The sequence below is a fragment of the Primulina huaijiensis genome, chromosome 1 (genome assembly GCF_012295235.1).
Source record: "Primulina huaijiensis isolate GDHJ02 chromosome 1, ASM1229523v2, whole genome shotgun sequence".
Classification (NCBI taxonomy): Eukaryota; Viridiplantae; Streptophyta; class Magnoliopsida; order Lamiales; family Gesneriaceae; genus Primulina; species Primulina huaijiensis.
This window is the reverse complement of record NC_133306.1, coordinates 15209009-15226138: the sequence shown is the minus strand read 5'-3', so window position 1 is coordinate 15226138 and position 17130 is coordinate 15209009.

The following is a 17130-nucleotide window of genomic DNA, read 5'->3' as shown; positions in this document are numbered from 1 at the left end:
TTTTACATTAAAATAAATTATTATTTATCTTAAATAAATTCTAGGAATGTTTTCTTATCATTAAATTTTATCTTAATACTCCAACTCTAGTCCGGCCACACTTATCTAACTGAAAAGATAAAATTAAACTACTGCATAAAATAACTCAATAAATTTAAAGAAAAGAATTTAAATCCTCATACATAAAAATCATTTTAAATTAAATAATAGTAATTATGCATGGCTTATACGTAGTCTGATTTAAAGGGTTCTACAACTCTCCCCCCCTTAAAAGAAATTTCGTTCTCGAAATTAAACTCACCGAATAACTCGGGGTGACGACTCCTTATCTCTGGCTCAAACTCCCACGTAGCTTCCTCGTCTGAATGATTAAGCCATTTGACCTTCACTAGCTTCACCAGTTTGTTCCGAAACTTCTTCTCCTATCTGTCTAAGATCTGCACTAGTCTTTCCTCATAGGTCAGATTCGGAGTGAGCTGCAATGGTTCAAAATTCAGGACATGCGAAGGATTCGCCATATACTTCCACAGCATAGAGACGTGGAACACATTGTGTACTCCGGCCAGATTCGGCGGAAGAGCAACACGATAAGCAAACGTCCCAACCCTGTCGAGGATCTCAAATGGTCCGATGAATCTCGGACTAAGCTTTCCTTTCTTTCCAAATCGCATGACACCTTTCATAGGTGCTACCTTCACGAAAACATGGTCGCCGATGGAAAAATCTAGATCTCTCCTCCTCTGATCCGCATAACTCTTCTGTCGACTCTGAGAAGTCCTCATCCTATCAAGGATCTTAACTACTACATCGGCAGTCTGCTGAATAATCTCCGGACCCAATTCTGCTCTCTCCCTTACTTCATCCTAGTGAATAGGCGATCTGCACTTGCGACCATACAGTGCTTCATACGGAGCCATACCTATAGACGACTGAAAACTGTTGTTATAGGTGAACTTTACCAATGGCAACTTCGACTCCCAACTCCATGAGAAATCGATAACACAAGCACGGAAAAGATCCTCTAAAATCTGGATAACTCTCTCTGACTGCCCATCTGTCTGAGGGTAGAAAGCTGTGCTAAACAACAACGTCGTACCCATAGTCGAATGCAAACTCTTCCAAACTGAGGAAGTAAATCTAGGATCTCGATCAGACACGATCGAAACGGGAATACCATGATGTCGGACTATCTCTCGGATATACAACTCTGCATACTGAATCATGGTGAAAGTCGTCTTAATAGGCAAGAAGTGCGCTGATTTGGTAAGACGATCCACAATCACCCAGATAGCATTTGATCCTCTGGCTGACTTCGGCAAACTGGTCACGAAGTCCATGGTAACATTCTCCCACTTCCACTCGGGAATAGGAAGAGGCTTGAGCATACCTGCTGGTCTCTGATGCTCCGCTTTTACAAGCTGACATGTCAGGCACTCGGATACAAAACGTTTGATATCCTTCTTCATGTCGGGCCACCAATACAGTAACTGCAGATCTTTGTACATCTTCGTACTCCCAGGGTGAATAGATTACGGCGACATGTGGGCCTCTGATAAAATATCTGCTCGAATAGAACCACTGCTAGGAACCCATATTCTGTCTCGATATCTCACAATACCGTCGCTAACTGTATACAAGATACGGCCCTTGGCCTCATCTCTCTGCTTCCATTTTGCCAACTGCTCATCTGATGACTGCCCACTGCGAATACGATCTAGAAGAAAAGACTGAATCGTCAAAGTAGATAGACAGGGAACTCTACTTCGAGGATAAGTCTCTAGATCAAACCTCTGCATCTCAGACTGAAGAGGTCTCGAAATCGCCAAATGAGCCATCACTGCGACTTTCCTGCTCAATGTATCCGCAACTACATTAGCTTTACCAGAGTGGTAGCTAATGTCACAGTCGTAGTCCTTCACTAGCTCCAACCAACGCCTCTGACGCATATTCAGCTCTTTCTGCGTAAAGAAGTACTTGAGGCTCTTATGGTCGGTAAAGATCTGGCACTTCTCCCCGTACAGATAATGCCTCCAAATTTTCAAGCCAAATACTACGGCTACCAACTCTAGGTCGTGGGTAGGGTAGTTCTTTTCATGGGTTTTCAACTGTAGAGAAGCATATGCTATCACCTTCCCATGCTGCATCAATATTGCGCCTAGACCAAGCTTCGAAGCATCGGTATACAAGACAAACTCACCGAGCCCTGACGGCATGGCCAATACTGGTGCTGAGATAAGAGCTTGCTTCAAAGTATCGAAGCTCTTCTGACACTCATCGCTCCACACAAATTTAACATTTTTCTTTGTCAATGATGTGAGTGGAACTGCGATGGAAGAGAATCCTTGAATAAACTTTCGAAAATATCCTGCTAGCCCAAGGAAACNTGCTGGGTCTACTTCAATACCGCTGCTAGAAACAATGTGGCCTAAGAACGCCACCTTCTCTAACCACAATTCGCATTTATTGAACTTCGCGAATAACTTATGCTTCTGTAGGGTCTGCAAAACTGCAGTCAGATGTCTGCTGTGATCCTCGTGATTCTTTGAGTAAACGAGAATGTCGTCTATGAATACTATCACAAACTGGTCAAGATACGACTGAAATACACGATTCATGATATCCATGAAGATCGCTGGCACATTCGTCAAACCGAACGGCATCACAAGGAAGTCAAAGTGGCCGTAACGAGTCCTGAAAGCAGTCTTGAGAACATCGGCTTCTTTCAACCTCAACTGGTGATAACCGGAACGCAGATCGATCTTTGAGAATACTGAAGCTCCCTGTAACTGATCAAATAAATCTTCGATCCGCGGAAGTGGGTACTTGTTCTTCACTGTAACCCTGTTCAACTCCCGGTAGTCAATGCAGAGCCTCATCGAACCATCCTTCTTCTTCACAAACAAAACTGGCGCGCCCTATGGTGAAAAACTCGGGCGAATGAACTCCTTGTCAAGAAGTTCCTGAATATGCTTCTTCGGTTCTGCCATCTCTGTCTGTGCTAATCGGTACGACGCTTTCAAGATTGGTACCGTACCTGGCATAAGCTCAATAGAAAACTTCACCTCTCGCTCGGGTGGCATACCAGAGACGTCTTCAGGGAAAACGTCTAGAAAGTCCGTAACAATGGGAACATCGGAGGCTGACTGACTGGGAGCCTCGGGAACGGATACAAAAATCGCTAAAAATGCCCGACACCCTCTATGCATGAGCTTCCTAGCCTGGACACAAGGTATAATGCGCGGTAAAGGAAAGTACCTGTCTGGCTCGAATAAGAACCGCGACATCCCAGGCGGTCGGACTAGAACAGATCTCTGCTGTAAGTCAATCAAAATTCTGTTCCTTAGTAGCCAGTCCATACCCAGAATGATGTCAAACTCCGGCATCGGCAACACAATAAGATCCGCATAAACAAGATTGCCGTGAAGCTCGAGGTCTATGTCTCGGATCACATTAGTAGATGTCATCTCCTCTCCAGACGGCAATACTACTGAATACGCCACATCTAGCCCAATGATCTTGACTTTGAGGAAGTTCGCAAAGACCTCTGAAATGAATGAATGAGTAGCCCCTGAATCTATCAAGGCTTTCGTAGCTGAACTAGCTATAAAAATTCTCCCTGAAATGTTGGAACATCAAGCGGAACCCAATAATTACAAGAACTAACTTATAGACAGGCGAAGGTCAAAGTTCTTCTAACCTAATCCCCGAAAATGACCCTGATTAGAGCATGCAATCCTATCGCAATTCTAAGTTTAAAATCTTAACCCCGACTCCCAAAACATCGAAATTCAATTACAAACTTAAAGCTTTAAGATACCTGTCATGAGCATGGTCTCCGGGTTAGTCTCCGCTGCATGGAGAGAAAAAACTCTGCCTTGAGTAGGCATACTCCCTCGCGGGCACTGCTTCAGTAAGTGGTCTGGACTACCACACTTGTAACACTTCCCTGAGCCGTACATACAAACTCCGGCGTGACGGCGCGAGCACTTTGCACAGACTGGGTGCTCAACGGCCCTCGGGACTGCCCATCCCTGCTGCTGCTGCCCTCTGTTCCTGGGTGGGTCGTAGAAAGGCCTCTTACTCTGATGCTGCTGCTGAGAAGGAGGGCGGTGCGGCATCTGGACTGGTCGCTTGCCCTGGCGATCCCTCTTAATATCATGCTGATCCTGCTCTGTGGCTAGCGCTCAGGAGACAGCGACCTCATAAGTAGTAGGGCCAGCCACCCTAACATCACGGCGCAAGATCGGCCGTAGACCCTCCATAAAATGCCTCAATTTTGCTCCAGTATTATTCGCGATCAGGGGTACAAAATGGCAACCCCTTTCGAATTTACGGATGAACTCCGTAACAGTCATATCTCCCTGCCTCAGGGTCATGAACTCCCTGGTCAACCTGGTGCGCACCTCGTCGGTAAAATATTTGGAGTAGAATACCTCCGTGAAGCACGTCCATCTCAGAGTAGCCACATTAAAAGCTACGGATGCTCCTTCCCACCATAGGCGTGCGTCTCCACCCAACAGATAAGTCTCACAACGAACTCTGTCTGCATCCCCAAGCTCCATGAACTCGAAGATAACTTCGAGGGACTTAATCCAGCCCTCAGCAATCATGGGATCTGTCGTCCCTTAGAATTCCCTAGGTCGCATCTTCATGAACCGCTCATAGGTAGCCTCGGGCCCTGTCGGCCTGGCTGCCACAGCATTGTTCCCCGCAAACTGTACGAAGAACTGAGTCATCCCAATTAGCATCTGGGCATTCATGTCCGGTGGAGGGGGTGGAGGTAAATCTCTCTCCTGCCTACGGTTCTGACCGTCCTCCTGGCGAGGCTCATCATCTCTCGCGCGCTCAAGAATACGTCTAGGAGGAATACTGTTCCATACATATAACCCATACGTAACCATCATGCATAATTACATTACTTCTTTAAATTTAAATAAATACTGCATAATAAAAAAAAATCTGGACATAAAATGTTTCATGAAAACATGCAGTTAAAATAATTCAAGCTTTAAACGAAATGCGTAAACGTAAAACTTACAGACCGAAGACGTGACTTCGTGAGCTTCTCGAGGTCAGTAGTAGTACAACTCTTTACAAGAACATAGGCTCTCATACCAGCTGTAGAGGCCCGTATTTCGTAATTGAAAATTTGCGGAAAAATTTAAAATTTTCTCTTCAAATAAATAAAATGCCTCATTCATAAAATATACTGATAAAAAGATCCAATGTTCAAAGTACCAGTGGAAGTAAATAATGTTTTCAGAATAACAACTTAAAATAATTCGACAAAATAAAAAATGAGTTTAGAATAAAAATAGTAAGTGCTGAAAATGAGGTCCTCGGGTTCCTACTACTGCCGACCCAAGATGGCTCACTGGTCCCCGCCATCGGTCCCGACCTCATCAGTACCTACAACAATCAAGTCTAGTGAGTCTAAAGACTCAGCATGAATATATCGTGAAATAACAAGTAAATATATAATAAAATCGCATGCAATTTAAAAATATCGTGTCGTAACGTAAACATGGAAATCGTGTCATGATTAATTATAAATACGTGCATAACTGGAAATCGTACGTAAAATGTTTGCTCGATAGAGCCCTGTCATAAANATGGCGCGCTCAAGAATACGTCTAGGAGGCATACTGTTCCATACATATAACCCATACGTAACCATCATGCATAATTACATTACTTCTTTAAATTTAAATAAATACTGCATAATAAAAAAAATCTGGACATAAAATATTTCATGAAAACATGCTGTTAAAATAATTCAAGCTTTAAACGAAAAGCGTAAACGTAAAACATACAGACCGAAGACTTGACTTCGTGAGCTTCTCGAGGTCAGTAGTAGTACAACTCTTTACAAGAACATAAGCTCTGATACCAGCTGTAGAGGCCCGTATTTCGTAATTGAAAATTTGCGGAAAAATTTAAAATTTTCTCTTCAAATAAATAAAATGCCTCATTCATAAAATATACTGATAAAAAGATTCAATGTTCAAAGTACCAGCTGAAGTAAATAATTTTTTCAGAATAACAACTTAAAATAATTCGACAAAATAAAAACTGAGTTTGGAATAAAAATAGTAAGTGCTGAAAATGAGGTCCTCGGGTTCCTACTACTGCCGACCCAAGATGGCTCACTGGTCCCCGCCATCGGTCCCGACCTCATCAGTACCTACAACAATCAAGTCTAGTGAGTCTAAAGACTCAGCATGCATATATCGTGAAATAACAAGTAAATATATAATAAAATCGCATGCAATTTAAAAATATCGTGTCGTAACGTAAACATGGAAATCGTGTCATGATTAATTATAAATACGTGCATAACTGGAAATCGTACGTAAAATGTTTGCTCGATAGAGCCCTGTCATAAAATAGCATATCAAAATTTTCTGTTGAGAATATTTTCTACGCGAGTGGCCCATAACGTAACGTAACGTAACATAACATAACATGAATCGTCTGATCAGACTAAACCACAGTATACTGGGCGGTAGAGATCATCACAACCCTTGGACTGGATATCCGTACCCATACATGAACTGGTCGTAGGTCACCGGGTGAAGTAATAATCCCATAAGCTGCATCCCATAAGCGTGAAGTGGCCACAAGACATATCGCATATATCTCAAAAATAAACTTTTATATTTTTATGCACGTAATATAATTAAATATCCTGTTTTATTTTACCGAATGGGTTGGATCGTTCCCAGGCTCGCTGCGACCTAATTCTAACATGAGGGACATGCAAATAACTTAACTTGACCAACCCTTCAAAATCGAACAAAAAACGAGACAATTATGCCCAACGAACTTAGTATTCAATCATGGATTCGTACCAACCCGAACCAACATCTAACCATCGTTTATCCATGATTAAAATACTCTTAAAATACTAGAAAACATGACCGTAGGGCTGTAATACACGAAAATTGTGCATGGAGGCCAAAATCATGAAACGCTCTTTCGAGAGTCAGTTTGGCACATTGCACCGTAAATTCTCGTACGACCTCTAAACTTAACCAAATCACAAACGGCCAAAAACATGACCTTCCTAACTCAATAAGGTACTGTCAAGTCCAAGGCTATAGGCTAAAAGCCAACCATNCAGTGGCTATATGATAGACCATGTCTCGATCTAGACATCATGAGGGATTGTGTGAACCATGGCTAAGGGCTAGAAGCCAACCAAGATCCACACAACACCCCAGAAATCGAAACTAAACTCACACACAAAACCAGAAACTCGAAAACCGAAGGGGCACTTGTCTTGTTTGTTTTAAAAGCCGATGGGACCAAGAACCAAGCCATGAAAGGGCATCTTGGTCACGTCTTGGACAAGCCAAGGAGGGATTCTAACCATGGCTACAGCCCCTAGGGCAGCAAAGATCAAAACCCTCCCCCTTTGACAGCAAAGCAAGAAAAACGAGACACAACGATGACATGATGGGGAGTTGCTGTCAAAACTCGTTTTGCTCGGGTGAATGGCATGCAACCAATGGACTAAACCCTTCCTAACACACTCTATAACATGACCATAAGTAGCCTTGAGCGCCTGGAATGAGCCATACCCTGAAACCATCAAAACAAATACCAACGTGAAGCATGAAGGGAAACAGAAAAATCTGTGCAGAATTATGTGAAGTGTTGCTGAACTAATTTCGGTTTTTGCTATTAAAATCATGAACAAAGATGGTTTAAAAACATGTATATGACTTGATTGAAGAGCCACGAAAGATATAAACATGCCTGGAAATCGTTTGAAAAGAAAACGAATTAATACGACAATACGACGCGATGGAGGCGGGGTTGCTTTCTTATTTCTTGTTGCAAGTTCTCGATTCCTATATGCTGAAAGGGGACGATTTGCTGCTGATATTTCTTCAGAATGTCGAAGGTAGGGAGGGAGAAAGAGTGATATGGAATGAAGGGAAGGTTGCAAATTAAATGGGTCAAGAATGCACTAGATGGAAGTATTACAAATGAGGAGATGGAATGATACCAAGAAATGATTTTCTCCCTTTATTATATGGTTCGAAAATGAGGGAATAGATTGGCTAATATTTTGGTTTAATTAAGTGCATGAAATTGCTTAATTATTAATTATTGAGAATTAAAAAAATGAGGGAATTATCATGCCAAGAATTGATTAAGGAATGATATCAAATGGAGAGTTGCCAAAACAATCAAGATTTGTTTCTAAGGAGGGGGCCGAAAATTTGGATAATAAATTAGGTAGAAATATTGCTTAATTAATAATTTTTGTTGATTAAAAGTGTAGGAATTATCTACCAAGAAATGATAAGGTAAGGAAATAAAAATGGAGAGTTGACAACTTAATTAAATCTTCTAATGGGGTGGCCGAAATCTATGATTAAAATGAGGTAAAATATTGCTTAAATCTTGTATTTTAAATATTTAAAGTTTTATCTACTCATTAGGTATTTTAGTGAATTAAATAAATTAGTTTAGGATGGTAATTATCTTGCATGCATGGCTAATTCTTTAAATTAAATTTACTAACATGTTAAGTTACAATTTCTTAAATAAAATAAGCCTAGATTAACTTATCTCAATTGGTTACATATTTTATTTTAGGCTTTTAATTAAATTATTGGACATAAAAGAATTTATTTACTACTTATCTCTAATTAATTAATTAAATTCTTAAACTTTCTTTTACATTAAAATAAATTATTATTTATCTTAAATAAATTCTAGGAATGTTTTCTTATCATTAAATTTTATCTTCAATACTCCAACTCCAGTCCGGCCTCACTTATCTAACTGAAAAGATAAATTAAACTACTGCGTAAAATAACTCAACAAATTTAAAGAAAAGAATTTAAATCCTCATGCATAAAAATCATTTTAATTTAAATAATAGTAATTATGCATAGCTTATACGTAGTTTGATTTAACGGGTTCTACATTTTACATTTTCATCACTTTATAAAAATCATGCATAATATATAATTTTTGTTTTTGAAACCAAACATGCAACATATCTTTTAAATGTCAACTACAAATCATAAAAATTCATGGACATTTAAAAATCATAAGTTTAATGTAAAAATTCATAAACATTTGAAAAACTCATATTAGCATACAAAACAACATTCAGAGCACGGTCATGACTATTACTAAATTTTTTGGGTGTAAGATGACTGTTTTACACCTAGACATAAAATTTCTCGATTTTGACTTTTTCTTGATTTCCTTGACTCTAACATGTCCCAAATAATTATTCAAGCTTAAATTAAATTTCTGATAAATTTATTTAGCTTAAATACTAGACTTTTCAGTTATTCTTTAATTACCCGTTTTTAAGGCGTTTTAAATCTCGAAAAATTTCAAACTTTAATATAAAATTTTTAAATTAAAAATTTAGACTTTTATATTATTTTAGCCCTCTTGAAATATGACTCGACCCCCGTGAGCCGTGTTTCGAATTATTTTATAGAATGAAAACCCTATACCTATGTTTGAGTCACCATCGAGCCATGATGGATTTTTGTCGAGCCAACCCCTAGCCAGCCTCCCCCTGGACCCTACTGGACTACTAGGACCCTTAGGACCCAACCTAGAACTCAAAACCGAACACCCTTTTACGTGCTTGCTGTGGCAGAGAGTCCCCACTTGCATGGACTCTACGTGTGAACGCCTAGAACTCTAGCCGACGACCCAGCTTCCAAACCAGACCCATGTGCACCCACCTAGGTCCCTAGTGAGACACCCTAGCCCAGCCCGTGACCCCTGGCTGATCCGCAACGACACCTTCGCACTTCTGCACCAAGGCGTGCAGCAGCAACCTTCTCGGGTGGGAGTCCTAGCAAGCTAGGGCTCCTTCTCGAGCCCTGTACTCGAGTCTTAGCGTGTCTAGGACTCCACCCTTTACTCATACACACCCTAAGCCAAGCCCTGGTCCAACCAAAACCCAAGCCTAGCCGCTAACACCCTTAAACCAATCACCTAACTCCCTTTGACAGAAGTTTGGTTCTAGCTTTTTGTTCCTTGTTGTGCAGCGTTTTGTGTGTGTCTATGACCCTCTAAAACGTGTAAAAACCTCACTTGATCATATCTTAACATCATGGCAGCGCCTAGAATAGCATACAACATGAGTTGGAACATGAAAACATGAGATTAACATATGGGTGGTTAATATTTCGAAAATAATAATATGCACAACATGCTTTTCATACAAACGATAATTAAAATGATACTACGATGCGATAGACGAGAAAAAGAGATATATGGCGTGCCTTTGCGTAATTTACGCACGAATAAACGTTGTCAATTGCGAAGAACGGCGACGAACGACCTTGGCTTGATTTTCCTTGCAATATTCGAACTTTCCTTGCTTGTTTAAGATGTGTGTGCCGTGGTGTTGCTTGGGGAGGGATTTTACAATTTGATAGGGAGTGTAGGGCTTGGGAATTATGGGGTTTAGGGTAGGTATTTTGAATATTTTCTAGTTAATTAATCACTAAACAAGACTAGGCCCATTAGTGGAGTTAATTAAGTCCATTAGTGCTTAATTAAAGTTTTAAAAATAATTTTGTTTAAATAAGTTTGTGAATTTATTAGTCGGGTTACCAAAACGTTCGTATTTTTGTTGAAAATCCAACATCGATAAAATTTACGTCCCGACGTATAATATCACCTCAAAACCTCTTATTTTCAAAAATAAGAAAAAGAATCCCTCATATTTTAAATAATTAAAAACAATTCTTTAATAAAAATATTTTCTAATTTTTTTCAGCCATCGGTCTCCGTTCCTCGATCGTAACTCGAGTAACCGTTAAAATTACATTTTAATTTAACCATGTATAAAAACATATTTTAAACATTTAAATATGCACAACATAATTAATTCATGCAATTAAAATATTTACTTAAAATACAAAAGAATTTAATAACTTGTGTGCATGTGATTCGGGTGGACTTTTAAATTTTCGGGACGTTACAATATCCCCCCTGAAATTGAATTTCGTCCTCGAATTTCGCTTGTCCTTGCTAATCAAAAGTTTAGACTTAGTTATAGTATCCCAAAAATCCATGCATCCTGTAATGCCCGAAAAAAAAAATATTGTTCATCGAGTTACTATTCACGCGCTGCGGCGCTAGAATAGTAGCGCCTAGGCGCTAGAGTTACGAAAATTTGGCGCTGCGGTGCTATAGACGCGAAAATTGACTATGGAAGCTCATTTTCACCTTCTCCAATCATTTTTCTCCTCCTTCACGCAAACCCTCATCCATTTCCTCTCCATTTTCAAACTTCTTTCAAATTTTATGGGAGATATGTTCAAGAAAAATATGAAATGAAGGTAGATTTGTGATACTCTCTTTACGGGCTTCAAGGTTATGTAAGTATTTCCCAATTTTATTCAAGTTTGGAAATGAGTTGAAGTTTAAAATTGATATTTGAATTGATATTTGAGATATTAAGATGTTGTATTTGAGTTGATTTGAATTTAAAATGGATATGAGCATGGGTTCTTGTTTTTGTGCAAGATCAGTTTTTATGCCTACTATATTTCGGGTATATGGGATGGTTATAGTTGGATTTTGATGTTATGATCTTCATCAAACTTGTAGAGCATTGTGTTATCTTCGATTTGGTTCTTGAATCACTCAATTCCATGAAGCAATGAGAGAGATATGTGATTTTTACTAAAACTGGTCTAGAAATCCGAGTTAATGCAGATTTGTGTACATGCCTTCTGTTTATCCGAATTCTGGGATTTATTGGTTTGGATTTGAAATTTGATATTCAAATAAAAGTTATAGAAAATTGTCTTGTCTTCGAAATGATACTAAATCGGCTTGATTCCATTGGACATTGAGGAAGTTATGCTCAAAATACTAAACTATGCCAGATTTGTACTGATGCAGGATTTCGAAAATTATGTTGTATGTTTCAGATTATGAATGATTGAGTAAATGACTTTATCTGACAAAAGTTTGTGAATAAGAATTTTTGGGCATTGAGTTTCTTGCATATCCAATTTGCGGATATTGATTTGAAGCAGTATTGAATTAATTATGAATTTTGTACAGAAACTGCTCTATTTTGATAAATGATCCGAGTTCTTGAGTTGTAATATACTTCAGAGGTTCAAGACTTTTCAACCATATATTTTGATCTCTTGTTGGTAATATCCGAAAGGTATGTTACGGTCGATAACATACGAGGTAAAATTATCATTTTTATTTTTAAATTGAAAATTATATGACTCGATGAATTACTTGTGATTTGATGATGATTGTTGTCTTAAGATGAGTTTATTATTATATCGAGATGAAGATATTGATTTGCATCATGACATTGGATATTGAGCCACTTCTCGATTCACATTTGATATGGCGGAGGTTGCCTTGATTTATTGATTTGTTGGACGTATAGGGCTATAGTTGAGTTGTTATAGTGTGTGCGGAGGTCGCTGCTATGGCCTGAACACTCTCTATAGGCGCACCATAGTCCTGGAATTGTGGAACACAGCACCCCACCTCGAGCAAATGAGTCGGTGGATGTTGCTGGGGGATTCTCTTCCCTTGGGTACCCTATGACCTGATGATTCTCTTGATCTTGAGATTTATTGATAGCTCACAGCTTCTGATCATGCATTGCATTATATTGCATCTTTATGAATTTCGTATGAACTAATTGTCATTTTAATTCTCATAAGTTATTGATTGTATCATACTAGGTTTATACTCACCGGCACGTCGGCTACCTCTTGTTTCATGTGCTTGACGGTAGGTGCGGCGAGGTTTGGGATGCCAGAATCCAGCTCCAGGCGAGGAAATACGAGTTAGAGTGGGATTCTCGGGTCTTAAGCGCTATTTGATGATGTTTGGATTACTTTGGTTCATTACTTTATTTTGTCATGTTAAAAATTATATTTCAAACATTTAAGACCTTTAAATTATTTTGACGATGTTTATGTCGGTTTGTGAACCACATACTATGAGTTTTACTCAATCGTTTATTTTGTTACATTTATAATTATTAGTATTAGATATTGGACCCGGGCACCACACATCCGCTGCGCTACTCTGATAAAATTAAGTTCTAGAATGTCATTACGTCTCCTTGATCCCAATTAATTTTATCTTCTAAATCATTATTTGCAATTTGCAACTTAAAAGACCCATAATGACTTAGTGCTTGCTATTGTAACATTGAATTTCAGTTTTTCTTACAATTCTCAATATCAAAAAATGGATGACCATACTTATCGTATATTAATTTCCTTATTTTATACCCAAAATTTTCATCAGCTTATTAAATTTCAATCTTAAAATCCCAAACATATCCGCTAACGTTTTAGATTTTCAAGCTTAATATTGATTCATCCTTAAAAACACTTGATTAACAATCCTTATAACCTTATAACCACGATATTCCAAGGTTCTGAATATTCTTAAAAGTCTACATCCTCAAAATTCTTATCATTTATCCCATTTAATTTTCACTTATTGCTTAACTAGTCCCCAAAATCCTCAATAATTGCAAAATTATTTCAATTTCCTCAAAAATTATCCTAACGGGTCCTTAATTTTAAAAATATTACGATTAACCCATAAGTTCTTGGCATTCTTAATTCTCTTTTACAGGTTTCCCATAATATAATTTCAAAAATTCTCACTTATTTACCCAAAATTAATTCTCATAACCAATACTACACTTCTATCAAAACTTAAAATACCAATTTATACATTTTCTAGCTCCCAATTATCATCGCAGTCTTCGAATCATTATTCCTTACGTCTAATTCCCAAAAATTAATTCAACTAGTAACCACGAATCATAAATATTTTCTTAGAAATCTACGTGTCCTAAAAGTATTCATAACATTCATGATTAACTTATGACCCAATCAGTAGAACGTCAATACTAAAACCCAAAAATCAACATAGTCCAACTCCACCACAAAGCCAACATGCATTAAAATCAAATAATTTCTTATTTNAAAGCTTAAATAAAAATATGTAAACATATGGGGATGAATTAGTATAATATATTCAAGAAATTAATCATAGCATTTGAATATTTAAGTTGAGATCATGAATGCCATGCAATAATCTATCCTAAAGTTAATGTGTAAATTCACTAAAATATATAATGAGGGTGCTGAACTTTAAGCAATTAAAATACAAGATTTAAACAATAAAATACCATGTAAATTAGTAATCATAATTTTGGGTCCAACATTTAAAATAATTCAAAAGTTGATAACTCTCCATTCAAACCATTCCTAATTGCACTTCATGGGGTATTCATTTCCCATTTTTAATTCACTAATTAGTAGTAATTCAAACACAATATTACACCTCATTTCTCCCCAACTAATTACTAAGCAAATCATCGAAAACATGCAGCAAAATAAATAAAAGGAATCGGCAGCAAGGGAATCAAAAAGCAATTCAAAAACCATTCAACTCCTTCACTTGTAACTCCCATTTTAATGTATGTTATGGCACCATTAACACCACTTATAACATTCATCTTCCTTACCTACACATCCTACATTCATATGATCGAAATTATAAGAAGAAAGCAGCTGATAAAAATCACGAAAAACAGCAACAGAAACAAAGAAGAAACCCAACTTCGTTCCGTCGCTCGTATTCGTCGTATTGATTTGTTTTTGTCAAAACAAATTCCAGGCATGTATATTTTATTCCTGTTGTAAGGCCTGAGATGTTATCAAGTTTGTGAGACACCGAAAAAAAAATAGTATTGATGACATTTTTATAATTAAGTGGAAAAATACTTAATATAAATTTGATGGCAATTTTGTAATTAAGTGGAAAAATACTGGATTGAAATTTGAGGGCAATTTCGTAATTATTGGATGGCAATTTCGTAATTATTGAGGGCTGAATTGCAAATAGTGAAGAATTCAGGGGCTAAAGTGCAATATTGGATTTGAATGGACACTTGTCATTGCCATGCTTGTTGGATGTATAAAATTCTCAATTCCTTCATAAAGAAACAGCAGAAACCGAGCTCCATAGTTGAAAAATCCTCAAGCTTCCTCAATTCCTAGATTTTTGCTTGTACGAGATCCGGTTATCAAAATTTGAATCCAGACACAGTACCGTACTCCTCTCGTCGCCAGCTACAACTGGACGTAAGTTTTATTGAGTTCTGTTATCATTTGAAATTATGATATTGGAGAAATTATTATTTGATCATTATTATGTGTTCTGGGAATACTACACATCGTAGAATCGAAACCGGATTGAAGAACATATTGATTATGGAATTGTTATGATTTTCTGATTATATTGATTGAGATTGGACAGATTTGGATTATAGACTGATTACAAATTGTATCGGATATGGGTTATGATTTGTAAGGGATAGCTGGTGATATTATATTGACGGGGATATCGGGATTGTACCGTTACGCCGTTGATTTGAATTAATTCATATTAATCAGATTCAGTGTTGATTTGAGAATGAAATGTTGATATTATGATTCTCGATATATCGTTTCAGATTTACAGAGACAGGCTTGAGTTCAGAACCGATATTGCTTCAGACCGAGACTACGAACGAAAGGTATAAGTCAATGTGGTATTGGGAGATCGACTCGAGTAGGACATACTTGAGTTTCCCTAAATCACATACTGATTGTTATTAGATGCCTTGATTTGAATTGATATGCTTGTTTCTATTGATTTATAGGAAGCATATTATAGGCGAGTATTAGACGAGTAATCTTGTCACAGAAGTGCCGGATAGTGATGGAATCGTCATTGGCACATTGCACTCTGTTACAGGATAGTGTATTAGCGAAAGTGCTAAGGTCTGTGACGGATAGGTCAAGACACTGGATGTTTTGTTATATCGATGTTGATTAGAATTGGAGTTTCTTCTATCACGGATATTCGATATGGAATGCCATCATCTGGAAACCGGGATCCCTAAACTAGGATTGAGTCTAGTCTGAGATGTGGAGTCACGAGTTTATTTACAGTTTTATATGGATTCATGTTTCAGATTTGACATTTATTTCTGATATTTACTTCATGCTTTTATATTGATTATATTATCGCATGTTCGTTGATTTATATTGGGATTATATTCTCACCGGAGTTATCCGGCTGTTGTCTTGTTTGTATGTGTACATGACAACTGGTAGGACAGGATCAGGGTTGAGGAGATGAGGAGAGAGATCGTGATAGAGTGGAGACTACGGACTTTGGTGTATATAGGGTTTTGACACTTGACATTAGTTGTTGAACCTCAGTTTGAAATGTTTGTATGTTGTATCAGATTTATACTTTTATACTGATATGTATAGAAGTTTTATTCCATTACGTTCNAACAGGATCAGGGTCGAGGAGATGAGGAGAGAGATCGTGATAGAGTGGAGACTACGGACTTTGGTGTATATAGGGTTTTGACACTTGACATTAGTTGTTGAACCTTAGTTTGAGATGTTTGTATGTTGTATCAGATTTCTACTTTTATACTGATATGTATAGGAGTTTGATTCCANATTCCTGATTTTGATTGCTAGCATGTTTTACTGCTTTATAATACATGTTACTTGATTTATCTGATTTGATATAGCAATGTGTATTATTGAGTATGAATCAGCACCGATTCTGAATCAGCAGTAAGATGATCGGAGGAGGACTGAAACAAGATTGTGGTTTTGGGTTACTAATCTTTTTGATAATCAGATATGCCTCCCCGACGAATTCCGGAACAGGGTAGTACTTCAAATCCTCCGATGGACGTTACAGCTACTCCGATGGAGACATTACTGAAGAGATTTCAGTCTTTTCACCCGTCGACTTTGAAAGGCACTGAATCAGCGGTTGATTGCGAAAGCTGGTTGGACGACCTAGAGATGCTATTTGACTCACTGAACTACACAGATGAGCGGAGGGTGAAACTGATAGGACACCAATTACATGATGTTGCCAAGAATTGGTGGATTACGACCAAGAGGGCATTGGAGCATAGAAGTACGTCTATTACCTGGAATGTCTTCAAAACCGAGTTCTATCAGAGATTTTTCCCTGTGTCATACAGAAAAGATAAAGTGGCTGAGTTTGCGAATCTGAGACAAGGACAACTGAATATTGAGGAAT